We start from the raw sequence: 16,977 nt of genomic DNA, 5'->3' as shown, positions 1-16,977 counted from the left end.
CCCGTGATCCAATCGAGCTGACATTTTGCACACAGACTCGTTGTGCGTGACAATTTATTTTCGTGAAAATTTTTGTCAAAAATTTTACACTTTTTAGGAAAAAAAAAATTATATTTAATTACCAATTGCTTAATGGTGGCAGGCAATCATCTGACCCATAGGTGGCAGCCATCTCAAGCCAGAGGACGAGATGACTCTAGCCGCCACGCATATAAAGGATTTATAGTGAAAAACTTTGTTTTTACGGGTTAATTTTTTCTTCTCCAGGATGTGTGCAAAAGTGGTGTCACGCCTATGAGAGTGTCACGACCAGCACGTGAAGACGTCGCTCCAGCTTACGGGGGACATTTTATTTTACGCGTTTAACATGGAATAAATATACACATCACGCTGCCGATTTCTCTTCACAGTGTGATGTCCTCTTCCCCCCCAACCCCAATGCGTGCAGTCACTGCTATAAAGTCCTTAGATATTAATTTAATATTATAAAAGCGCTTACATAGTACTGTATTATTCTGCCTCGGGGGGGGGGGGGGGGGGGGGGTAGCGGCCCAGCCCGCAGCCTGGCAATGTGTCACCTCCTCCGGCTTGCCAATCTAGGCGAGGCCGCGGGCTCTGCACGGGATGAGGCATCACCACGCCAATGTAAAGTACAATTTTATTGCATCTTTCGCTAAGAATTTAAGGTTTATTGTTTACTATTATTAAACAAATACGTTTACAAATATTACAATGATAATGTTTCTGTGCATGTGAGTTTATGGGTTTCTATATGTGTGGCTCCATGTCTGTGTGTAAGTCCATGTGTGTGTGTCTTTCTCAAACGGACGACGCCCCATGTGTGTGTACACGTACAAGTGTTTGTGTGTCAGTCCATTTGTGTGCGTATCAGTCGCTGTGTGTAAGTCCACGTGTATGTAAGTCCATACGTGTGTGTTCACTCGATGTGTGTGTGTCTAAGTGAATGCGTGTGTGTGAGTCGATGTGTGTGCATGGCTCCATCGGAGTCTGTAAGTCGATGTGCGTGTGTGTGTCTATGTGTGTCAGTCGATGTGTGCGTGTTAATCCATGTGTGTGTATCTAAAAGTAGATGTCTGTGTGTCACAGTCCATATGTCTATGTGTATGGAGGGCAATGTGTGTGTCAGTCTATGTATGTGTAATGCGGGCGAAAGCGACCTTCCGGATGTGACGTCACAAGGAGGCGGAGCCAGGTGACGTGGGTGAAAGGTTGGGGTCCTTAAGTGGGTAAACCGGAAAGAGAAGGCAGTCGGGTTGTGAATGGAAAAGGGTGAGGCCACGAGGGCGAACGAGAGGAGGGGGGCACCGCCGGCGAGCGGGAGCCGACCCCAGAGTACAGCCAGGAAGGCTGTGTGTTAGAGGCAGCGGTGTGGCTGCAGAGAGTCGCAGGAGCGACGAAGAGAGAGGAGAGTACAGCCAGGAAGGCTGTGTGTTAGAGGCAGCGGTGTGGCTGCAGAGAGTCGCAGGAGCGACGAAGAGAGAGAGAGACAGCACGAGGCTGTCAGCGCTGTGGAGTGAGCAGCAGCGATTACAGCCAAGGGGGCTGAGAGTGAGTAACAGCAGCGGAGCTGCTGTGGGGGCTGCAAGAGCGACAAAGAACAGCAGCGGGGCTGCTGATGGTGACTGGAGTGACATCGGAACCAGCACTGAGAGAATAAGAGAGACAGCCGTGTGGGAATGCAGTACGGACCAAATAAAGGACACTGAGCCAGAGATCGTGGTCAAGTCTTTTATTACACTGGTGTCAGAAGTGAAACGGCTTGTCAAGACGGCTCGGAAAAAAGAATATTCCTGTGCCATCATCTGCTACATCATCCGACTTACGATTGAGACAGATGGCGCAGCTGGAGACCTGGAAAATCGTGCTGGCGAAACCGTGTGAGCTCACCACGCCGACGACGGCAGTGGGGAGAGCCGATGGTGGTCTGCAGGCCGACGCCTTGCCTGCGCTGCCAGCGCCATCTGCCACGCGGCACGAAGACGCCATCTTGGGCGTGGCAGGGGAGAAACGGCGGGAAGCCGCCATCTTGTCTTCACCGCGGCGGGGAGACGCCGCCATCTTCAACATCGCGGCGGAGAGGCAGCCTTGCGCTGCCATCTGGAGGTGCCGCGGGGAGAGCAGCCTGCTGTGAGCTGCTGTTTTGCGAGGGGGAGCTGCGCGGAGAGGACGACGACGCTACAGCTGCTGGGGCGGGAGCTCTCCCGTCCTGGCTCGGGTGCGTGACAACGGAGCAGTCAAGTCGCCGAACGAGTTCTGCGAGACGACTCAAGTTGCCGCCCTGCCGTCCTCTTCTTGCTGCAGCCCCGGGCGGGTCGTAACGATACGCACCCGGCCTTTACACACACCTCACCCATCTTTCGAGGGCCGGGGGGGGGCGATTTTGTTTTCTCTCATGACTCGATTGTGCGGAGCGCGGTTCGGACTGTGGGTATGTGTGTGTAATAACGATGAACGCGCTATCTGCTTGTTGCTCGGTGTCAATTAAAGTGTGTACGTGTGTTGAGAATGGACGGAGAGTATGCTGTGCTTGCTGAGTGTTAAATTGTGTGTGTGCGCTGCGGTGTGGAGTTGTTATATTGATGGCGAAGTTAATTATTAACTCGGGAGCGTCGGGTATCTTGCGCTGTATCATCTCGTGGGTTACCTTGTGCGATGGGCTTAATTGGAAAATATATATATATTTTTTGGTGTATTGTGCTGCGAGGTGCTATGTGCGATGTGGTTGTTGCAAGAGAGAGAATATTTGTGTTGTTGCTGCAATGTTACGACTGGATTAATGGTGTGTTGGTTACCTGCAGATCGGTTTGCTATTGTGCTTAAATGTGCGCGTGTGATCGCGATATGCTGACTGTATGTGCTGTTACACCGTTCTGTACGGTTATGGGGTGCGATGCATTGATTGACTATTGGGGTTGGGATGTTATTAATTGTGCGTACCTGTTTGGAAATTGGTAACAAATTCGAGGGGGACCCTATTATTTGGTCGTATGGATGTTATGTACATGCGATTTTGTGTATATTATGGGTAACGGCGCTTTGTGAGAGAGAGAGCGCGCTTTGAGGGTGCGTGATGACGCCGTTGTGGGTGTCTCAAAGGTTAATGCTAATGGGACCGTAAATTGGCGCCAAGTTGCGTCGCGTATTCGGTTGGTCGCATGCAGCCACGAGTTGCTTTGCGAGTTGGGTTGTGTAACCAATGTGGTTGGTAAAATATTGGTTAAAAATTCCCCGATATGACTGCTGCGCGCAGCAAGCTGGGGCTGTGCGTCTATCGTTGTTGGGATTGTTACAATAAGACGGGGGAAGCAATTTGTGACCCCCAGCAAAGGGAAGCTGGGGTGCACGAATGGAGAAAACTGGCCACGTGTTCGCACGTTGGGCCGCCATTTTGCGCACACGCGGGGTATGGCGTCGATGCGCTTTGCGGAAAGGGCCGCCATTTTGAGTGCGCGCGAGATATTGCGCGAACGCGCTGGGCGAAGGGGGCCGCCATTTTGAGCGCGCGGGAAAAACCTCGGTGGGGCAAATATTCCATCTGTTATGCCTGCCATTGTTGATTGGGTGATGCACGAGTGGTGGTCACGTCGGCCTATGGCTGATGGCTGACCTGACAGCCCGGAGGCGGAACCTCCGTGGTATGTCTTAAACTAATGGGCCTGGTGCTCATATGGCTCGGGGAGTCATGGTTCAGTTGTGCGGTGGCAGACTGAACCTGGTGTGCCGGGGGCTCACGGGTTTTGGGTTAGGGCGTTATTGTCTCTGTAGTGTAGTAACTCGGCGGGAGACGACTTCACGGGTAACACACTCTTTATTTTATCAAACTCGTTCACAGGTGACTAACACCTACTTTGTATCTCGGGTGACAAACACCCACTTAGTATCTCGGGTGACAAACACCCACTTAGCTACTCGGCGACTAACGCCACTGAGCTACTCGGATGACCAACATCCACTTAGCTACTCGGCGACTAACGCCACTGAGCTACTCGGGACACTCCCTGCCCGGGGTATCCGTCTCGACTGTGGGTCCCCAGCCCGACTCACGGGGGCGTCGGACCCCGGGTCCCACAGCCTCGCCTCCGAGCCACACAGGGCCCCGGTCCCCACAAGGACGGCGGGACTAGGGGTCTCGGGGCACTAGGTCTTCAGCTCCGTCTTCGGGTCTTCAACTGGGTAACTCTCCCCGAGTGCTCTCGCGCGTCCCCCTTTATACCCCACCTGCGGACGTCGCTGCGAGCACCCACTTATTCGACCAATCGCTGGGCGCTGGCTACGATCCTGTTTTCCCACATCTCATCGTGCCTCACCACCCACGCCGCGCCGCCCCGTCATCTGTCACTCCCGGCGCGCGCGTCCACACCACGCCCACAACGCGTGCCCAACCCCGCACCCCGCACCGTCCCGTGATCCATCACTGTCACAGTCGGCGCACGTCAATACCACCACTACATCACCCCCTACCACATAGCTCGCAGCCGACCCGGCTGCTATAAAAATATACAAACCGCCCTGTGTGCCCCGTAACACAACACAACAACAAGAACAACAACTAACGTAACAACACAACATGACGCGAACACTACCATCCGCAACCATCAACCAATGCCACCGCGACAATAGAACAATATATACAAACCGGCGAGTGACAATAGCAATGTGTATGCAAATCGACTCGTGCAGTGTCCCATCCTTTCCGAGCGTCCCTACAACGGGACATTACCCCGGCAGAGGGGAACACCGGGCGAGCTCGGTGTTGAGAAAAAACGTCTTCATGAAAATTGTTGTGCCCTAGCCCGAGTCCGCCTTGCCGGTCCGTCGTACGGCACCAGACGCGGTTGAACGTCCGGTGGTGCCGGCGGTTCAGAAAGACGTCGGCCAGGCACCGAGGACCCGTGCGTGGCGCGGGGTTCAGGCTCCCGACGGTCAGCAGCCGTCAACCCTGAGGCACCTGGGGGTGGGTCAGGTGGAAACACGTGAGGAGCAGCCTGCGACACCTCCCTCCCCGAGTCGACGGTCACATCACACGCCCGGTCGTTACGGCACAGAACGGGGTCACACGGTGCCGTATAGGGCTTCAGTCCGGAGGGGTGCACGTACCAACGGCGTTTTTCCCATTTAATCTGTATACTCTGGGGTCGTGCAACCCGCACAATTTCTACCGGTCCCCTCCAAGGTCTCAACAACTTGGGGGACGTAGCCAACGGTGCATGTGGACAATGCAGCCAGGCCTTATCGCCTGGTTTCCAATCATGCGTATGCACCCTCCGCTCATGCAATCTCTCGTTCGCAATTTGCCGCGACCGCGAATTCAACCTCGCCGCCTCCCGTGCTTCAGTCAATTTGGCGATATTAAATTTGATGTGGTCTGCCAATTTAGATTTTGCACGTGGCTGGGAAATCCCCAGTTGGACGTCCATGGCCGGATCGGCCTCCCGCCCATACATAAGAAAAAATGGGGAAAACCCCGTCGCCGCATGAGGGGCCATTCGATAGGCCGCGAGTACCCCCGGCACCTGTAAGTCCCAATCAACCTGATCGTCGCAGACCTGTTGGCACAACATAGACGTAATCGTCCTGTTCAGACGCTCAACCATCCCGTCAGTCTGCGGGTGGTAGGGGGAAGTACGCACTTTCATTGTACCCAACAGGTCGCACACCTCGCGCAACAAACCGCTCGAAACATTATTTCCTTGATCCGCCAGCAAGCGTTCGGGGGCGCCCTTGTCCAAAACATAACCCTGGACGAAGGCGTCCGCCACCGCTGCAGCCGACTGGTTGGCGAGTGGCCATGCCATGGGCCATCGGGTGAAGTATTCTACGCTAACCAGCAGGAACCTATTTCCCCTCGGTGTAGCAGGAAAGGGCCCCACGATGTCCAACGCAACCAATTCGTTTGTGCGCGAAACTTGAATGGATTGCAGCGGTGGATTAGCTGCCAATGGTGGCGGTTTTCTTTCGGCGCACCCTACGCATCCCTTAAGAATGTTCGCCACGTCGTTACCCATCCCCGGCCAATAATAGTCTCGCTGGATTAGGGCGAGCGTTTTGTGAAAACCCAGATGCATGAGCCGTTCATGAGCTGCCAGAACGACCTTACCCCGCATAGCAACAGGCACAACGAGCACGTGACCCCGGGACATGTTGTCCCACTTCATCAAAAGGCCCTGTCTGCACACCCAGGAACCGACCCGCGCATCCCCTACCTCGGGAGCGCCAACTTTTCGACGTAGCGTAAGTTGGGAGCTGTCGGACATTTGGAGACGGCCCCACTCAATGAGGGGCAATGACAACAGCGAATCCCTCACCGTGGGAGCGTCGACTCCCAATTGCACTTTGGACAAGTTAGCAGAACCGGCACACAACGAGTCCAACCACTCTGTCCCCTCATCACTTGGAGGATGCGACTCGACAGTGAAATCCGCTTGAGACACGAGCCGTTCCTCAACGGGTAGCGGCGCGGCGTGAGCCAGCACCGTTCCCTGCGCAATTTCGGCCGGCCGCGACCCCGTATTCAGGACCCTTACGAACGGCTCACTGTCCCCTCTCACCATGGTTTGAGCAACCGCTAAGTCGAGGCCCCTTCTGGCCCTGTTAGACGGCCCCAACGGCACCCCCTGTGCCACCCCGCCCACCTCGAGTGGCTTCCTCAACCGACGGGGTACCAACATTTTCGATCCCGGGGGCACCCTTACAGTCTGAGTTGCCAGCGCCTGCACCGTCGCACAAACCGTGCGTATTTTGGTAGGGCTCGTCAAGAACGCAAGCCGCCGACCTGACGGAAGCTCAATGCAGGCCTGATCTATGAGAATTTTGATGGGCATTTTGGACAAAAAGTCCGTACCTAGCAAACAGGGAACGGCCAGCGATGATGATACAAAAATAGGGCCCGCCAATTTGATGTCACCAATGCAAATAGTCGCCCGAATCTGGCCGATGATCCCCAGGGATCCCCCATTCGCCGCATTAAATGGCACGTCTACTGGCAGAAGGGGTCTACTTTGGGCGGGAAGAATGTTATAAATAAGGTCCGAGATGATGGTGGCCGACGCACCCGTGTCAACAAGCACCCGGACCTCAACCCCGTCAATGAAGCCCGTTACCACGGACGACCCGGCCGACGCAGCCACGATCCTGTGGGCCAATTCGGACCACTCGACTGCTTGCGGGCCGCGTACGGACCCCCCTCGCCGAAATGAACCCCCGGCACCCAGCCGCGAACCCCCCACCGCCAAGCGGCGACCCGAATGTGCCGTGTTTGTGGACCGAACGTGTGAGGTGCCGCGACTTGCCGGGTTTTGTTGGGATGACTTGTGGGCCTGGTCGTCGTCCCGACGTGGTCCTGTGGCGCGCTGACGCGGGGCCCGGCACCCGGCTGCGACGTGACCCCGAAGGCCGCAGTTGTAGCAGACGACGGACGTCGTTGGTTTCGGTTGCTCCAGCTTGCGGGGTGAACGTGTGGGCGAACGACCTCCCGTTCTCCACTCCCCCGGACGCGATGCAGCGAAGGCTTGCTCCTGATCCGCAGCTGGCTGAGGTTCGGCGATCGTGGCTGCCAGTACCGCGTTCCCCGCCAAATTGCAGACGACCCCCGGCCTGCGTTTGAGGACCTCGTACGCGTGAATGCTCGTGGCGATCGCCAGGGAGCAGATATCCATCTCGTCCGCCACATTGATGGGGACCCCCAACTCGTGGGCCAACGCCAGCAGCTGCTCCGTCACCATGGCGTCCTTCCCCTCCTTATCCATGCGGGGAAAAGCTGCGTCCGCCAAGGCGAGTAGTGCCGTGCGATAGGCGAGCGTCGTTTCTCCAGCCACCTTCCGCCGATCGTAGAACTGGTGGCGACACGTGGAGGGCGGCCCGAACACCTTCGCCATCAGGTGTAGTGCGGCCTGGAGCGTAGAGCGGGACGACCTTGCAGCAGATGTGAAGGCTGCAAGCGCGTCGTCGTCAAGCATCGCTGGCAACGCACGCAGGGCAGTGTTGTCGGACCACCCCGACATCTCCTGATGAGCGAGGAACCTTCGTTGGAAGGCTCCCCAGTCGCCCCCATCCGCCTTGAACGCCGACAGCGCGGGCAATCTTTGCTGGAGGACCCGATCGTCGTCGACGTCGGAGAGATTTTCCCGCGCTCCGCTGTAGTTGTGTAAAATGTCGGCTCGGTTGTCAGGCGCAAAATGGAGAGCTCCGGTGCGCGCTGATGATGTGGGCTGCGCTGAGCGGAGGTCTCCGGTCACGTGGTGTCCGTGTTTCCCGCCAATCGATGGCGGCCCCTCAAAAACGGCGGGAACTTCCAGACTTTTGGCGCGAAGCGCCTTTTCGCGGGATCCCGCCAGCCTCGCTCCTTCCTCCAACCCCGCAGCCGTTTTCTCGCCCACTGGAACGGAGATCTCCGCCAAGATTGCAGCGGCGGCGAGCAGCAACTCCGCCAACCGGGAGTGTGCATCTTGGAGGCTGGTGTCGGAGGCAAGCGGAGCGTCGGCCATCACCGCGAAGGGCTGCATCGGCGGCAACTTCCCGTCCTCTCCTCCCGAGGTTGGTGTCCCCGGTACGCCGTCGTCTTCCCGACCTCGCTCGTGGGTACGGGTAGTCTTCCTAGTGTCCATTCTTCTTGAAGACAGGTTCACTTCTGACGCCAGTTGTAATGTAGTAACTCGGCGGGAGACGACTTCACGGGTAACACACTCTTTATTTTATCAAACTCGTTCACAGGTGACTAACACCTACTTTGTATCTCGGGTGACAAACACCCACTTAGTATCTCGGGTGACAAACACCCACTTAGCTACTCGGCGACTAACGCCACTGAGCTACTCGGATGACCAACATCCACTTAGCTACTCGGCGACTAACGCCACTGAGCTACTCGGGACACTCCCTGCCCGGGGTATCCGTCTCGACTGTGGGTCCCCAGCCCGACCCACGGGGGCGTCGGACCCCGGGTCCCACAGCCTCGCCTCTGAGCCACACAGGGCCCCGGTCCCCACAAGGACGGCGGGACTAGGGGTCTCGGGGCACTAGGTCTTCAGCTCCGTCTTCGGGTCTTCAACTGGGTAACTCTCCCCGAGTGCTCTCGCGCGTCCCCCTTTATACCCCACCTGCGGACGTCGCTGCGAGCACCCAATTATTCGACCAATCGCTGGGCGCTGGCTACGATCCTGTTTTCCCACATCTCATCGTGCCTCACCACCCACGCCGCGCCGCCCCGTCATCTGTCACTCCCGGCGCGCGCGTCCACACCACGCCCACAACGCGTGCCCAACCCCGCACCCCGCACCGTCCCGTGATCCATCACTGTCACAGTCGGCGCACGTCAATACCACCACTACATCTCTATAAGAGAACATTACCCCGTGGGGGGGGTCGTTGATATCTGGCCTTGCCGAGGGATTGATCTTCCCTTGGCTATGAAGCGCATTTCAAAGATTGATGGAGCTCGTTTGACGGGGTTGCAGTGGCAGACGTGTCTTATATATTTGGACGATATCATTGTCTTCAGCCGCACAATTGAGGAACATTTAACACGGCTGGAGACAGTGTTCACGAGGATGCGCTCTGCGAATTTAAAATTTAAACCAAAGAAATGCCACCTACTGCAACGGTCCGTCCGTTATCTGGGGCACATTGTGAGTGCTGAGGGGGTGTCCACGGATCCGGAAAAGACGGCGTGCGTCCAGGATTGGCCGACTCCGGCCACCGTGGGGGATGTTCGGCGGTTTTTGGGATTTGCCTCGTATTACCGAAGATTTGTGCCAGGTTTTGCGACGATTGCGAGGCCCTTGCATCTCCTTACGGGTAAAGGACGGAAATTTGTTTGGGGACAGCCGGAAGAGGCGGCCTTTCGGAGTCTGCGTGATCTATTGGCTACGGCTCCGACATTGGATTATCCCGATTTTGATCGCCCTTTCATTCTTGATACGGACGCGAGTGACACAGGTAATGGGGCGGTATTATCACAGTCTAAAGGGGGCGTAGAGCGCGTCGTGGCGTATGGTAGCCGAGTCTTGTCGCCTGCGGAAACACGCTACTGTGTCACTCGTAGAGAACTTTTGGCGGTTGGTTTTTCCTACGGCAATTTCGACCGTACCTTTACGGTCGTTCTTTTATTGTGCGTACGGATCATGTGGCCTTGCAATATGCACTTAAAATGGACCAGCCATCGGGACAGTGGGCACGTTGGTTGGACACGCTACAGGCATTTTCCTTCCAAATTCAACATCGGAAGGGAGTGCGCCATGCGAACGCTGACGCACTTTCCAGATTACCAGGGCGCGCCCCTTGTAAATGTGCGTCGGGGACGCATAGGTGTTCGCCGATTCTAAACCCCCCTCAGCCGCTTACGTTGGCCGTCGAGAAGTCGGATACTCCGATGGAACCGGGACCGACTGACGGGGTTTTGAATCTGCCGCGGTCTGTCTGGATTCGGGAACAAATGATGGATGAGTTGTTGTTGTCCATGCGGAAGCGGTCTATGAGGGACAATGGGAGTCCGAGTACGGCTGTGGGGCCGCGAACCGCTCTCCGAGATGGTCTGCTTATGTGGCGAGAAGGGTTCCAGGAAAGCTGGCGTGTGGTGCTACCAACGTCCTTGCGATTCGAGTTGATGAGAACTCTCCATTGTGACACACTATTGCATTTAGGTGTGCAGAAGACTTTGTTGACGTTGCAACGTCATTATTTTTGGCAAGGCTGGTGTGTGTCCATCGCTGATGGGATAGTAAGGGAGGAGCATGGCCGAGTGCTGCTCATCCCCGAAATGGCACTAGCTGAGAGTATGGTAAATGGATGTTGCCGTGGGTTGACGACCACGGTGAGGGTTACGGCAAATTAAACGTTACCGCTGGGGAGCGTGGCTCTCTCCACGCGAGGGTGTGCGATTAGGGGTTGTTGGTTTGTTGAGAGTGACTGTGGGTACATGCTGTGTACGTCTGAGGTCGGTGCTGGTCCTCAAGGGAGGACTGCTGGTGGGTAAGAGCAGAAATTTTGTTGTTGTTGTTGTTTTCACGTGTAAATAATATTGTTGTTAAAATGTAAATACTGGGGCGTCCATCGCGGTTATTTGGGTAATTATTGGGGTTTTCTTAAGCGGCCCGGAATTACATCATCTCCACTACCCTGGGGCCGGGTGGCTGTCGTGTACGACATGCGGATGTGCGTTGTTGTGCTTTGTGCTGTTGTTGTTCTTGTTGTTATATTACATGCTTAGTGTCCTTTAAGGGGGAAGGTCGGTTCACCGCATTACGCTTTGGTATTGTTCAGCCGAGGTCGGCTGGGTTTTTTCTATGGGGGAGGGTGGTGTAATGCGGGCGAAAGCGACCTTCCGGATGTGACGTCACAAGGAGGCGGAGCCAGGTGACGTGGGTGAAAGGTTGGGGTCCTTAAGTGGGTAAACCGGAAAGAGAAGGCAGTCGGGTTGTGAATGGAAAAGGGTGAGGCCACGAGGGCGAACGAGAGGAGGGGGGCACCGCCGGCGAGCGGGAGCCGACCCCAGAGTACAGCCAGGAAGGCTGTGTGTTAGAGGCAGCGGTGTGGCTGCAGAGAGTCGCAGGAGCGACGAAGAGAGAGGAGAGTACAGCCAGGAAGGCTGTGTGTTAGAGGCAGCGGTGTGGCTGCAGAGAGTCGCAGGAGCGACGAAGAGAGAGAGAGACAGCACGAGGCTGTCAGCGCTGCGGAGTGAGCAGCAGCGATTACAGCCAAGGGGGCTGAGAGTGAGTAACAGCAGCGGAGCTGCTGTGGGGGCTGCAAGAGCGACAAAGAACAGCAGCGGGGTTGCTGATGGTGACTGGAGTGACATCGGAACCAGCACTGAGAGAATAAGAGAGACAGCCGTGTGGGAATGCAGTACGGACCAAATAAAGGACACTGAGCCAGAGATCGTGGTCAAGTCTTTTATTACATATGTGTGCAAGTCCATGTGTGTGTGTCTTAGTCGATATGTATGTGTGTTTACGTCAATGTGTGTGTGAGTCCACGTATGTCTGTGTGTGAGTTGATGTGTGTGTGTGAGTCGCTGTATGTGTGTACGTCGATATATGTGTGTGGAACTCCATGTGTGTGTATCTAAAGTGCATGTCTATGCGTGTGTGAGTCCATATGTGTGTGTGTGTGTAAGTCTATGTGTTTGTGTGTGTGTGTGTGAGTCGATATGTCTGTGTGTGTCAGTCCATGGGCGTCTGTGTTAGTCGCTTTGTGTGCATGGCTCCATGTCAGTCAGTGTAAGTCCAATTCTTTGCGTGTCTGTAGGTCCATGTGTGCGTGTGAGTGAATGTATGTGCTTTATTGACCTGCTCAAGGCCCATGATACCATCAGTAGGCCTGGCCTCTGGGTTGTTTTTCATGCTTTCGGAGTCCCTCAAACTTTGCTCACGATCCTTAAGGACCTTCATGATGGTGAGCGGCCCCGCGTCAAACTACGTGGCCGTCAGTCAGAGCCATTCCATCTACACCTTGGGGTGTGATAGGGATGTCCTCTGGCTCCACATTATTTAACATATCTTTTGAGCACGTAGTTCGTGAAGCCTTCAATGGCTGTACCCGAGGAATTACCATATGGTACAGATACAATGGGAGGCTGATCGATGCCCGGGTGCGGTCAAGGGATGCCTCCCTATTGCTCAACCATATTGTGTATGCCGATGATTTGCTGATTGCTGCTCACTGCTGCTCAACCTGGAGCTTGACACTAAGAGGTGGGGCCTTACCATCAGCCCCACCAAAACTAAGCACCTGCCTGAGTATTTTGTACCATCGAACAATCCACCCCCACAACTCACAATTGGTGATGCGGCAGTTGTGGAGAGATTGCCGAGATTCCCATACCTGGCCAGTGTGCTCATGACCTGCTCCAGTTTAACAGCAGAGGTTTCAGTCCAAATCAGTCGAGTACCATTATCTTTTCATCGGCTGCGTTACACTGTGTGGAAGCTACCTGCTCTCTCGCTCCGCATGAAGCTCCAGGTCTTCTCGGCCACGGTAATTCCCTCCCTTCTCTATGCTTGCGAAACGTGCACCCCCCTAATGGAACATCTTCGCCGGTTAGAAACATTTAGGCTGGCCTGCTAACGATCCATCTTGGGGTAACCATATATGTGTGTGTGTCTAAGTCGATGTGTTTCTATGTGTGTGGGTCAATGTCTGTGTGTAAGTCCATGTGTGTGTCTGCCTTTTTCGCCCGAGCAACGCCGGGTACTTACCGCTAGTCTATTATAATTACAATACCCCCCCCCCCCTCTCCGCCTCAAATCACTGCACCAGATTGAGTTAAATGATGACATCACCCTCCTGCTCTATTTAAGACCGGGAGCAAGTGGAGGGCTTCACCATTCTGGCTAATTGCCCGATGATGCTGGATATAATTTCCAGCGAAACGTCGTACTCAAAATTGTAAATAATGTTGATTCACCCTTCAACACACCAGTGGGCTAAAGTAGTGAACTATTTGTCTTTTGTAAACGTGACACTTTTTTACTGCTTGGTCGTGTCGGGTAGAGGAGGGTTACGACACATTTTTAAATAACGCGATCTAACCCAAAAACTTTATTATGAATTACATTTTGACTTAAAGCTTTCGTAACTGAAGGAGATAACTCTTTGGGTCTTTCAGCGAAGTCACGACGCTTCGATCGCAACACGAGCAATTGTCTTCAGGTGAAAAAAATAGAGCAGGTGAACTGCTGAGGCAGGATAAATAGGTTTCATAAGGGTGCAACCTAAGGGTAAGTGGCCGGGGCTAGAGATGGAATTTGCATGTAAATGTAAGATCGGAGAGCCTGATATACATCTGCCATTGTATTGCTATAGATTAGCATGTTAATCTGTTAATGTAACCAAACGACTACGGTGCTGAAGAAGCCATTGTAGTGCTAGAGATTAGCATGTCAATGTGAGACGGCTCCCGCAAAAGTTGCTGTGTTAATGAGAAGATTGGCATGTCAGTGTCAGAGAACCAGGAACAATGCATGGGCAACAAAAGCTGCGGTGTTGGCCGCTGCATTGAGAGAGACCAGCATGTCAACGCAAGAGAACCACCGCAACGGTGGCTGTGCCAGTGAGACATTCAGCCTATTAAACAACGAGAGCCACCGCCACATCGAGGAGAAGGGAGCAGCGGCTATATCCGTGAGACATTTATCCTGTTAATGTAAAGACATTTAACAAAGTAATGTAACTCAGGAGAGTCAGAAATAACTTCTAACATCGGCAGGTAGGATGGAAGCATCACAGCAAGTTAAGACTTTACCTGATTAATAACGTCCTTCCAATGATTGCTCGGGTTGTGCCCATCTTCTCGGTTGAAATTGTGTCTGTTTATATATCTGGATGGCTTCATTAACGAATCTTTGTTGATTGCCAGTGGGTTTGCAGAGTACCTGCTTCTGTGAGTCACTTATAACCGCTTTGCCGTTACTTATTGACAATTATGGACTCAAGAGTCCCTGGAACATAATAATATGCTTCACAGTGGCAGTGGGGGTCGCAAAATGCCGATTTATTACTAATAAACCCCGATGATCCGATCGAAATTAAGGATTTCGAAATTTCCCACTTTTTTATGTAATATTTAGGATTCTCAGGCTAGACACACCCTGGGATTGTACTTTTGTTGACAAATGAAGCTGTAAACATGTGGCCAATATTGGCCAAAATGGCATAGGTTAGTATGGCAATTTTCATTTTGTGGGACGTGAAAATTTCATCGTGAAATTTTCCACTTTTAATCTAATACATAGCATAATAAGGCTAAACAAATAAAGCTGTGAAAATTGGGCTTTTTTGGCTTAAAACGGCACAGTATGCTGATTGGCTTTTTATACTCGAAAATTTCATGGATTAAATTCCCCACTTTTTTACGTAATATACAGCGAGGGAAAAAAAGTATTTGATCCCCTGCTGATTTTGTACGTTTGCCCACTGACAAAGAAATGATCAGTCTATAATTTTATTGGTAGGTTAATTTGAACAGTGAGAGACAGAATAACAACAAAAAAATCCAGAAAAACGCAAGTCAAAAATGTTATAACTTGATTTGCATTTTAATGAGGGAAAAAGTATTTGACCCCCTCTCAATCAGACATTTTTTTGGCTCCCAGGTGTCTTTTAAAGAGTTAACGAGCTGAGATTAGGAGCACACTCTTAAAGGGAGTGCTCCTAATCTCAGCTTGTTACCTGTGAAGTACCGTTGAAGACGCTTGACACCAAGGTTGAGGCACACGTATGTTTATTCGTGTAAGTGGTCAGAACAGGACAGCACTAGAGGGGGTATCGGCCCCCTCACCCGGATAGCTGTGGATACTTCGCTAGCTATCCTGATCTGCCTCGTAGTGCTCCAGTTACTGGGCTAGGGGAGGCTGTCTGGGCCGACACTGGTTAGCCGGCCTACGGTACCCGGAGTCCTAGAGACTGACTCTGGGTCGCGGGACCACGCCACTGGCTCGGTCCTGCGCGGCCCTGACAAGGGCGGCGTCTCAGGTGAGTCCAGGGCCTCTAGCTAGACGTCTTCAGTCTTCCTTCTCCATCCTAATACTGAGCCCCGATCTCTCCGGCTCATCCCCCTTTATACCCCTCAGAGGATCACAACTCCGGGCCACCCCCCAGGCTGCCCGGTGCGGACGTCGTTGCGGGCACCTCCCCGTTAGCACTCACGGAGCCCCGCCCCCTGTGCTTGTTTCCCGTGTGATCCCATGCATACAGCCCTACACATACAGCCCCTCCGTAACAGCCCTACAGTTGTTAGGTCGTTTATTGTGAAAATTCGATCACAGTTCCTATGATCGCTGTTGCATTGCTTTTATGGCTTTATTTTGGTGTTTTTCGAAAAGTTTGTTGGTTTGGCCATGTGTGTTTGTTGTAGTACAGAGTCAGACTGATGGCCTTAATCTCAGTTGTCTTGTGGTTGTTGTTGTTTGATTTGCATCCCACTGGGATTTTTGCACAGGGTTGGTGTACGGTGATTTTTCTGCAATATTTTGCAGTTTTTTCTTGGATTTTCTGTTTGCACATAGTCACTTTAAGATGTTTTCTTGTTCATGTTTTTTGTTTGTTGCAGTTGCACCCGTTTCAAGATCCGAATGGCTCACAGGGCTATATCAGCGGACAGCCACGATGCTGGCAGGTGAGGGTCAACTTGTGTGCTGGAGATGCTTCACCTGCCTCCACACGTGTTCGCTATGAACATTGTAGCAATAAGGGACGATTAGTCATCTTTACCATGTCAGGTCTTTATTGTTCTGCAAGTAAATTAACCTTCTTGGTTCTTGCGGTAAAGTCACGAAGAAGGGAAATAATAAAATAATAAAAATAATACAATAATTTTATGAAGTACTTTTATTCTGTTTTAAATTAAATGTTTTTTTTATTATTTAATAAAAATAAAACATAATAAAAAATTGTTATATTTTTTATGTTTTATTTTAATTAAATAATAAAACATAATAAAAAAAATATATACATTTTTTTAATTGTTTTATTTTTATTATTTCATTATTTCCCTTCTTCAATAAGGGACGATTAGTCATCTTTAACATGTCAGGTTTTTATTGTTCTGCAAGTAAATTAACGTTAAAACTCGTAGAGACACATGCACGCTCGTGTGTGAATGCACACCGCTGTTTCGACAGTCGTGTTCATAAGCACACGTGTGTGTGTGTATGTCTACTCGTCCGTGTTTTTTAAAAAAAGTATATGGTTGAAATAACGTACGATCAGTCATCTTTAAAAACAATTCGGGTCTTTATTAATCTGCAAGAAAATTCACGTTAATACTCGTATCGAAAGCTTTATTAATACGCATGCTCAAACAGGAAGGAACTAGGCATATTATTTCCCAACAAGAATTCAACAGTTAAAACATATTCTTAAAATCTAACACGTAAACGTCGATTTCCCCATTGACGTCCTTTTCGACTGAAGCCATTCGTCCAGAAGTCCAAGCCATCAAACACAAGAACAACGAACGTGCAA

The 16,977-nt window shown here is 52.3% G+C and overlaps 1 protein-coding gene across 1 annotated transcript in view; it reads left to right on the top strand.

Moving 5' to 3' along the window:
* Positions 1–16,977, top strand: part of LOC144738291 (uncharacterized) — a 121,175-nt gene that overhangs the window by 38,646 nt on the left and 65,552 nt on the right. The gene's annotated exons all lie outside the window — the stretch shown is intronic.

This window comes from Lampetra planeri, chromosome 81 (assembly GCF_965212315.1).
Source record: "Lampetra planeri chromosome 81, kcLamPlan1.2.h2, whole genome shotgun sequence".
Classification (NCBI taxonomy): domain Eukaryota; kingdom Metazoa; phylum Chordata; class Hyperoartia; order Petromyzontiformes; family Petromyzontidae; genus Lampetra; species Lampetra planeri.
The sequence above is the reverse complement of the archived record's forward strand: the minus strand, read 5'-3'. Positions and strand labels throughout refer to the sequence as shown.